Raw genomic sequence first — 8,424 nt, 5'->3', positions numbered from 1 at the left:
GTATAATAACTGAAGTTGTTAAGAAGTAAATAACATTCCAATAACAATCCATCAAATATAAATTTAATTTCTGCCTACTGCATGTTAATGGTAGTTTGTGCTTTTGAAAGAGGACATTTTGTTTTATTTAGGTGCCTAACATTCAGTTTTCAAATCTGAAAATTCTAAGTGTCCCATTTAGAGAATATATATATTTACAGAAATATATTTTGTCAATGCATTTAATAAATTCTCGTGGAAGACTTTTTCTTTAAATAATGGATATAAAATTCAAAACAACAGAGAAATTGCCAGATATTTGGCAAAGAAATGAGCCATCAAGACCCCAGACTTCCAAATCTAAAGTTCATTTGCAAAGAAGGAGTTCTAATTTAAAATGTGCATTTCTGCTTATAACTCTTCTTGAGTTGTTCTGAATATATATGCCTCCATCTTCACCTCACAACCAGAAGAAAAAAAAAGAGCCAAAAAGTGGAGAGGGAGTGTCCTAGCTTTCCTTTGTTTTAGCACGTTATACACTGGAGCACCAAATGCTTACATGCAAGCATTGTCAGCCATACACAGAACCTATTTATATCTGTTCAGAATTTGCTCCCAAGAGGCATGTCTGTCTCATAGTATAGAGTGTTGTGCAAGGACCTCTGCGCTGTCTCTGGGCAAGCTGGTGCATTCACCCAGCAGAGAACAGCTTGGAGCTTGCCAGCGGGTGCAATGTCATCAGTGCAGAAACCAGTGCAGACATGTCCTGTGTTTGCTGTGTTAGTCTCCTTCGCTACATGCCTTTTTCTGCAAACACCTCCACCCACCTATACTAATTTTCAGAACAAAAGATATTAAACTGACAGGAAGGCTGAATCAAAACCTGAAAATCACCTACATTTAAAGTTGGACAGAACACATACAAATGCCATACGCTTTTGAGTCTGAGTGTACATCTTAATAATTGTTATTACTGGTGACATTGCTCACTGAGTTCAGGTCTAATATAATTCAAAGGCTTGTGGGGAGTATTGAATTGGCTAAACCAAATTGACTGACATAAATATTAAATACTCTACATCCTGAGGAAATAACTAATCCTTGATCATCAACTTTATCATCAGAGAGGATTCAGGGAGATTATCCTGTTGCCCACACATGGGCATCTAGTGCCATTTGGAATCCCCATAGCTACACTTCCAGAAGGTTTCTTTTCTACCACAGATTTTATTCCATATCTGTCTCTTCTGTGCAGATATCTCAGATACAATAAAAATTTTCATGTGAGACTAGATGTCTGTGGTCATTGCAGACAATTGAACATTGGCCAAAGTATCCACAATAAACACGTCACATTTCTAGATATCTACAAGGAAAAAAATTTACTCACTATTTAACTGTCTAAATGTAGGTATCCACATTCAGGCACCTCAATTTGCAATTAGTAGCTATGTATGGACAGATCAACAAAATCTTAGCTGCTTTTGTGTTTGTTATTTCCATGGTAGATTCTTCTAGATTCCCAATATCTTGAAAGTTACAACTAATGCTCTATGTTTTTATCCTCAACTTGCAACACATGCATTCTGTAAAACATTAAACAGATTTTTTCATCTTGTGAAATAATATGCTCAGCTACAGTTACTCTTTTGTTGAGATGAAATAGAACTGGATTATTGAGGCAGGACTTCCTTTTTCAGAAGTGTGTGAATATATGCGTAGGTGTTCAGGAAGGAGAGGGCAGTCAGAAGAGAACTGAAGCACACCTTCATTAAGACAGAATGCCACTGAAATATGTGGTTCCACTCCATACCAATCTTCAAAGCAAAGATTTTAAAAGAATCCCATGCTAGAATAAACATCAGTGTCCTTGAATTTATGGTTAGGTCAGAATATGCTCCCATTTTAAAATCATTTATTTCTGAAATGAGCTTTAAAGTTATCATTTTGCTCTTCATACCTTTCCTTATGTGCCTCATTTCATATTTTTAATTTCACCAAATCTTGTTGCCTGTAAAGCTGAAAGAGAACACGTGCAATTCACTCAAAGTACTATTTAATGCTTAGTTACCCAGATTTACCTTTCCAGCTTAAAGACCGGAATGAACAGCTTTATTCAAGCCTTAGTCTCTGACACTTCTCTGTGGAGTTCAAGGTAATGACCTTCTAAAGACCTAATTAATTGTTAGTTATTTGGACTTCATGTACCTTGTGATGAAGGTTGCAGTACTCTAGGATTGTTCTAGGAGGAAGTTGGTAGTTTAATATTTCTAGTGAAAGAGCTCCTAATGGAAAACAACACACACTTCCTTACTGACCCTTCCAATCTTTGTGAGTTTTTGTTTATTTATTTTGTTTCATTTTTTTTAATCCATTCTAATTCAGCTTACTATGTCAAAATAAAGTTTAGAGTAGAGAAAAAAAGACATCTTTATAGTGAATCAGAATGGAGATGATAATGTAGGGCTGAATCCTGAAAGGATATATAATTGTAATGAAATGCTGTAGCACAAAGAGGTACAGGAATAAGAAGTAAGCATCACCATATATAGTGTTGGGTTATGCAAAAACCAGAGCTCTGAATGTCTTCTACTTAAAGTAAATCTACCTGAGCATTATTGGAATGCGTGTTTTGTGCTCTTGGCTAATACACTGAAAAGATTTACTTGTCCTACTCTCTTTCTGTATTGTGTTGAATGATTTAAAATAAGGAAGATGCTGGAAGTCAAATTCTTAAGCAATGTGTTAATTAGTTTAACTCTGCCTTGGCTGAAGTTCTGGCCTGAAGGTTGCTACCATCTCCATTCTTCATCTGTTTCTAGAAGTTGCAGCTTGTCAGATGCTTGTCCCTAGTCAAAGTAAGGAGACATTATCCAGAGGACACAGGGATCACAGCAGGAAGAAAAATACAAGAGTTTATAAAAGACAGAATGTGTGCCTAAATGTATATCGTGGAGGGTGACGTCAGAAGTGATAGGGATGCTGTTCAGTTCTGAAATTTCTTTAAACTTCAGAATACTACCTTCTCACCCAGATTGCTAATCAAAGATTATGTTACTGTCAAAAACTACTCTTGATCACACCTAAGTCATAGGAAGACACAAGGGAATTTATTTTCATTTTTACTCCATCCATTCTTTAGAAGTAAAAATAAATAGTTTAAATTAACTTGAGGAAAATTTTTTGCACAGCTCTCAAACTTCTCTAGCAAATGAGGATGTGAAAGGTTTGGAAGAGACCACGGCTGGGACTGACAGTACTCTGTACCTACCTGGATAGCAGTCAGAGTGGTTCTTACATATAATAAAGTGAACCTACTGAGTTCCATAGGGACTTTGCCAGTGGTTGCAGTTGGGCTATGAATTTTATCTAGGGAGTTTCTGGAGGCACAGCTATGTTAATACTTAACTCTTAATCTGGTGCATTCATATGGGCAGTTACACAAGCTGGATGGTCCATATTTCTGTTTTATTCTTTGGAGTATTTAAGGCCACGGGAAGCTGTTAGATCTTCTGTATTAACATTTGGCATACCAGTAGTCATTAACTCTCCCCCATATAGTCCTCTTCAAGGCCATATTATTTGTGCTAAACCAAACATTTCAATCCTCAGGTTAATGAAGTGGTAAATGTCACAGACAGGCATTGGCCGTCAAAGCAGTTGATAATAGCAGCTGAGGAACATACATGGTAATTCTTGTGCAGAACTTCAGAATCAAAGACTTTGGTGCTGCTGATATTTGGATGCAGATAAAAATTAATCTCTATCCCCAGATTTTCTGATCCTTGAAAGCAAGTGCATCTTGATGTACATTGCGTTGGTGATGCATTGATGGCACTGAAGAACATACTAATATCTTCATAGAAGATGAGCCTAGGATTTATGTATGATGCATATACTACAAAGCCTTAGAGAACCACTGTTGGCCAAACTGATAACTTAGTTACAACAGGGCTTATTTTAAACAGAAAGATATTAAAGGCCTGGAGTCACTATTGATCTATTGCTTTGCTAGAAGAATGCTTCTTCATGGTTCGTGTTGATATCTCCTCACTTACTACTATCCCTTGGATGCCAATCAACTAGTTAACATATGGAGTACTGATACTCTATAATTTATATTTATAAATAATTAACATTTTAAAATCAAAATGCCATGTAAAAGCCAGAGAATCACAGAATCACAGAATCACAGAATCACTCGGGTTGGAAGGGACCTCAAGGATCATGTAGTTCCAACCTCCCTGCCTAGCAGGGCCACCAAACATCCAGACAAATCAGATATTCATAAACAATATGGACTTCATCAGTCTGGCATACATTTTTTTCTGTCTGAAGTAAACCTTAGTGTTTTCAAATTATTTCTTTTTTTCCATAGACTTCTACACTGAATTTAGAAGACATGAAATGAGATTCCTGAAAAATGTAATGCATCTCTCTCTATGAATGATAATTTATTTTAAATAAAAAATGTTGAGAGTTCATAGTAAAGAAGAAAATGAAACTGATTAAGAAATCAGCACTCCCTCTTCTGAGTTACACATTAGCACTTTTTCTTTTGAGAAATAATATATAATGGGACATCAAAATCCAGCAAGTATGAGTTGTAGACATCAATTTACTTTGGCTTTGGCTTTCTTTCTTTTTTTTTTTTTTTCCTTATTAGTTTTGTTTTACTGTTATTCTTTGTTTGTTTGTTTGTTTGTTTGTTTTAATTTGCTTAAATGTCTAAAAAACGTACATTTTTACCATGTAATTAAATCATTATTCAAAGACCTTATCCAAGAATATGTGTAATTATCCATTTCTACCTTAAGAGTAGATATTTCTCATGTTTGATGCATACAGAATCTATCTTCTGCATCAAATGGAAAGTCATACCTTGTACTAAGGGAGTGTGAACTCTTGTTGTGAAAATGCTTATTTATGAGTATGTGAGTGATATAGCTTCATCAGTAAATTTTTTTCCCAAAAATATGGTAACAAAATATTTTCTCTACACCTTCTTACCTGTGAGGATTTTGCTTTGTGTACATATAAATATATGAAAAAACACAGCGTACCTCTTGACACAAATGTAACGGTGTAATACATTCCTAGTATATCAAAGCTCAGTTCTGAAAATCTCAATGTCATTAATCAACTAACATCTGTTGGATGTCTATATGGTCATCAAAAGCCCCTCTGGAATCAAAGAAAGCTTTTCCACTAACTTCAGTGGACATTACATATAATCTTAATTTAACTTCAAGTTTTGTGTACATTTATCAAAGTCAACTGATATTATGCGAAAATTTTCTTCTGTCGTATGTGGTTAATAATAAAAATGAATATACCACGTGTATATGAAACTTTTGTAATCTATCTTATGTACATCTTATATGTATTTATTTATTCTAATACAATCTAAGATTTTAGATATTTGTATGTGCTGTAAATTATCAATTTGTTGACAAGGATTCTGAATATATTTTCTACTGTATGTTGTACAACTCAAATAGTAATGTTTCACATAAAGAACTCTCAAAATTGTACTATAATCTTAGTGTGAACCACTTGTGGTTTCTGAATCCCTGGTTAGGAAGGAGAACGGACACCTTGGTGGTCCGCTTAGTTAACATATACAAAGCCATTTTTGTTGTGGCATCACCCAGAGGAATTTTGAGGAGAACTACTAAATCTGTGTATAATTAAAGAAATTGTACAGAATGGGCTTTTAATAGTAAGTAAAGAAATAAAGAACTTGTTTTTTGTATGTTGTAATTTTATTTTTATTGCTAGTTTTGAAATGTTGTGAAGACAACTTTAAAATATATGTAGTTGCTTTTTTCAGCAAGTTCTTGGAAATTGGTCAGTGGAGTTTCTTAAGCAACATCAAAGTTAGTGCTATTCTAATTGTGTACTACAGCCGGTGCAGTCCCACCACTGCTCAGTTTACTGGTTAGGACCAAACCATATCTGAACACAGAACAGTGCCTTAGCTATCTAAGAAATAAATATTTATTTCTAATTTATTTTTATGGTGTTGTCAGAGCATTAGTACTTTTGTGATGTAGACTCTGCACTTTTCTTAGACTGAAGCAACACAAGAGCTGCATGTGGAGATTTACCACAGGTAACTATGGACAGCAAATAGGGTAACAACATGTATTTAAAGGAATATGATTCTGTTAACAGTTTATCAGGCAACAGATGTGAGAAGATATGTAATAATAATCAGGATAGACTTTTCCAAAATAGTGAGTTAGAACTCTAATCTCAAATAGATGAGTTTTTTATTGTGACTGCAAATTACTGCTATGCTCAGTAGATAAGAATGGGATGAAAGAGAAGTTTGTTACTCTAGAGATTCAGTCTTATATAAAAAATCAGAAGAGCATAAGAATGATAGAAACAAAAAAATAATGGATTTTTTTTTCTTAAGATTATAAGGAAAACATTTGTCTTCAGAAAAAAAAGTTTTACTTTTTTCTTCCTCTTTTTTTTCCTCTGTGTGGCAGGACAGGCAAGACAGATTTATTTGCAATGTGATTATTGTCTGGGGTTTTTACTAGTATTATTACATTTCTGCTATGTAACATGAAGTTAGAAACAAAAATATATTCCCATTACAAAGACATACAATCCATCATCTTATCACAAAAACCTGATTATTAGTAAGAAGGGATCAGTGCAGGTATCTTGAAATATAAGCAACAGAGGAACAGAATTGTCATTTATATGTATATTCTCCATGTTATCTGGACATGCAGAGCTAAAGTAACAACTCAACTGAATAATGATATATTTATACCATTAACTATTTCACGCATGCCGTACTTTAATACATTAATTACTAAATAAAAATCACAGCTAAATGGGTATTTCCATAATACAAACCAAAACAAAACCCACTATACTTATTTTGTTTGGAAGTATGATTTCTTTATATAATAGAAACTCAAAGCTTAAAAACAACTAAATTATATTTTCATATTATATTTTCATATAAATCAAAAACATCTTGATGATCTTGAACTTGCTGTTCTCTTACAATGACAGGGATTTTCCTCCCTAAGACCTTTTCCCTTAATAATCCCAACTTGTAAATAGCAAGTACTGAAAAGAGGGAATAAGAGGCAGCTGGATCAGAGAGGCAGATTGTTCAGCACTGGAATAGGCTCCCCAGGGAGGTGGTTGAGTCACCATCCCTGGATATGTTAAAATACATATTAGATTGGATGCGGTGCTCAGGGACATGATTTAGCAGAGGGTTGTTAGTTAGGGTAGTATGGTTAGGTCATGGTTGGACTCGATCTTTAAGGTCACCTGAGTGATTCTATGATTCTATGATGGAAGGGACATTTTTTTGTCTCCCTCACTAGTACAGAAATAGAGACTAAAGACAAATGATCTGAATTACTGTAAGCAGAGAAATGCTTATGCTTATTTTTCCTTAAATTAGTTAAATTCCCTTAAATCAGTTCTTTTAAAACAATTTTCTTGAAAAAACATGCTGTAGGTGCCAGGGTAACCTTCTCTAGGTATCGCTGTTTGAATAGGTGGGTTGGACCAGATGACTTCCAGAGGTTGGTTCTAGCCATTCCATGGTTCTGTTAATTATTTCCCTTTTCCTTATGATTTTCCTAAGCCTTGCTAATTGTCCCCATCTAAGATGGAAGAGAGAATCAGGACTGTAAAAGTTGTCATGGGTTGAGATAAAGACGGTTACAGCAAAAAACACACACAAGCAAAATGAAACAAATAATTCATTTGTTGCTTCCAATAGACGAGCAAATGTTCAGACACTCCCAGGAAAGCCAGGCTCATCACACACATTTCTTGGGAAGACAAACACAATGGCTGTGAATGTTCCCTTTCCTCCTTCTTTACTCCAGCTTTTATTGTTCAGCGTGATGCCATGTGGAGTAGGGCGAACCTTCAGTCAGCTTGAGTCAGCTGTCCCAGCTTCTTCTGCACCTCCAGCCTCCCTGCTGGTAGGACTGCAGGACAAACAGAAATGTCCTTGGCTCTTTGTAATTACTGCTCTGCAACAGCTAAAACTGTCTTGTGTTATCACCACTATTTTCATCAAAAATCCAAAACATGAATCACAGAAGCCTCTATGAAGAAAATTAACTCAATGACAGCCAAAACCATGACATATCCTCAATTACCTTTTAGTTGTTGAAGATGGAATAGATGGAATAAAGTGAATAGGGTTGTGATTTTTATAGAGCAAATAAGAATACAGGTTAATAATGCCCAGTTGTAGAAAATGGAATAAATAAGTCCAGATTTTAACCATGGTCTCCTGGCTTCCATTTGCAAACCCCTAGAAGACTCAGGTATTCCTCATTGTTTCAGTAGATTTTGTTCAGATCTTTTGACACTGCAATATGAATATTAAATCTGCAGATTGGTGTTTAATTTGATTTCATAGATCAGTTAGGCAACCAAGGGAGC

The sequence above is a fragment of the Lagopus leucura genome, unplaced genomic scaffold, assembly GCF_019238085.1.
Source record: "Lagopus leucura isolate 7727_CA_CO unplaced genomic scaffold, USGS_WTPT01 Super-Scaffold_73, whole genome shotgun sequence".
Classification (NCBI taxonomy): domain Eukaryota; kingdom Metazoa; phylum Chordata; class Aves; order Galliformes; family Phasianidae; genus Lagopus; species Lagopus leucura.
The sequence above is the reverse complement of the archived record's forward strand: the minus strand, read 5'-3'. Positions refer to the sequence as shown.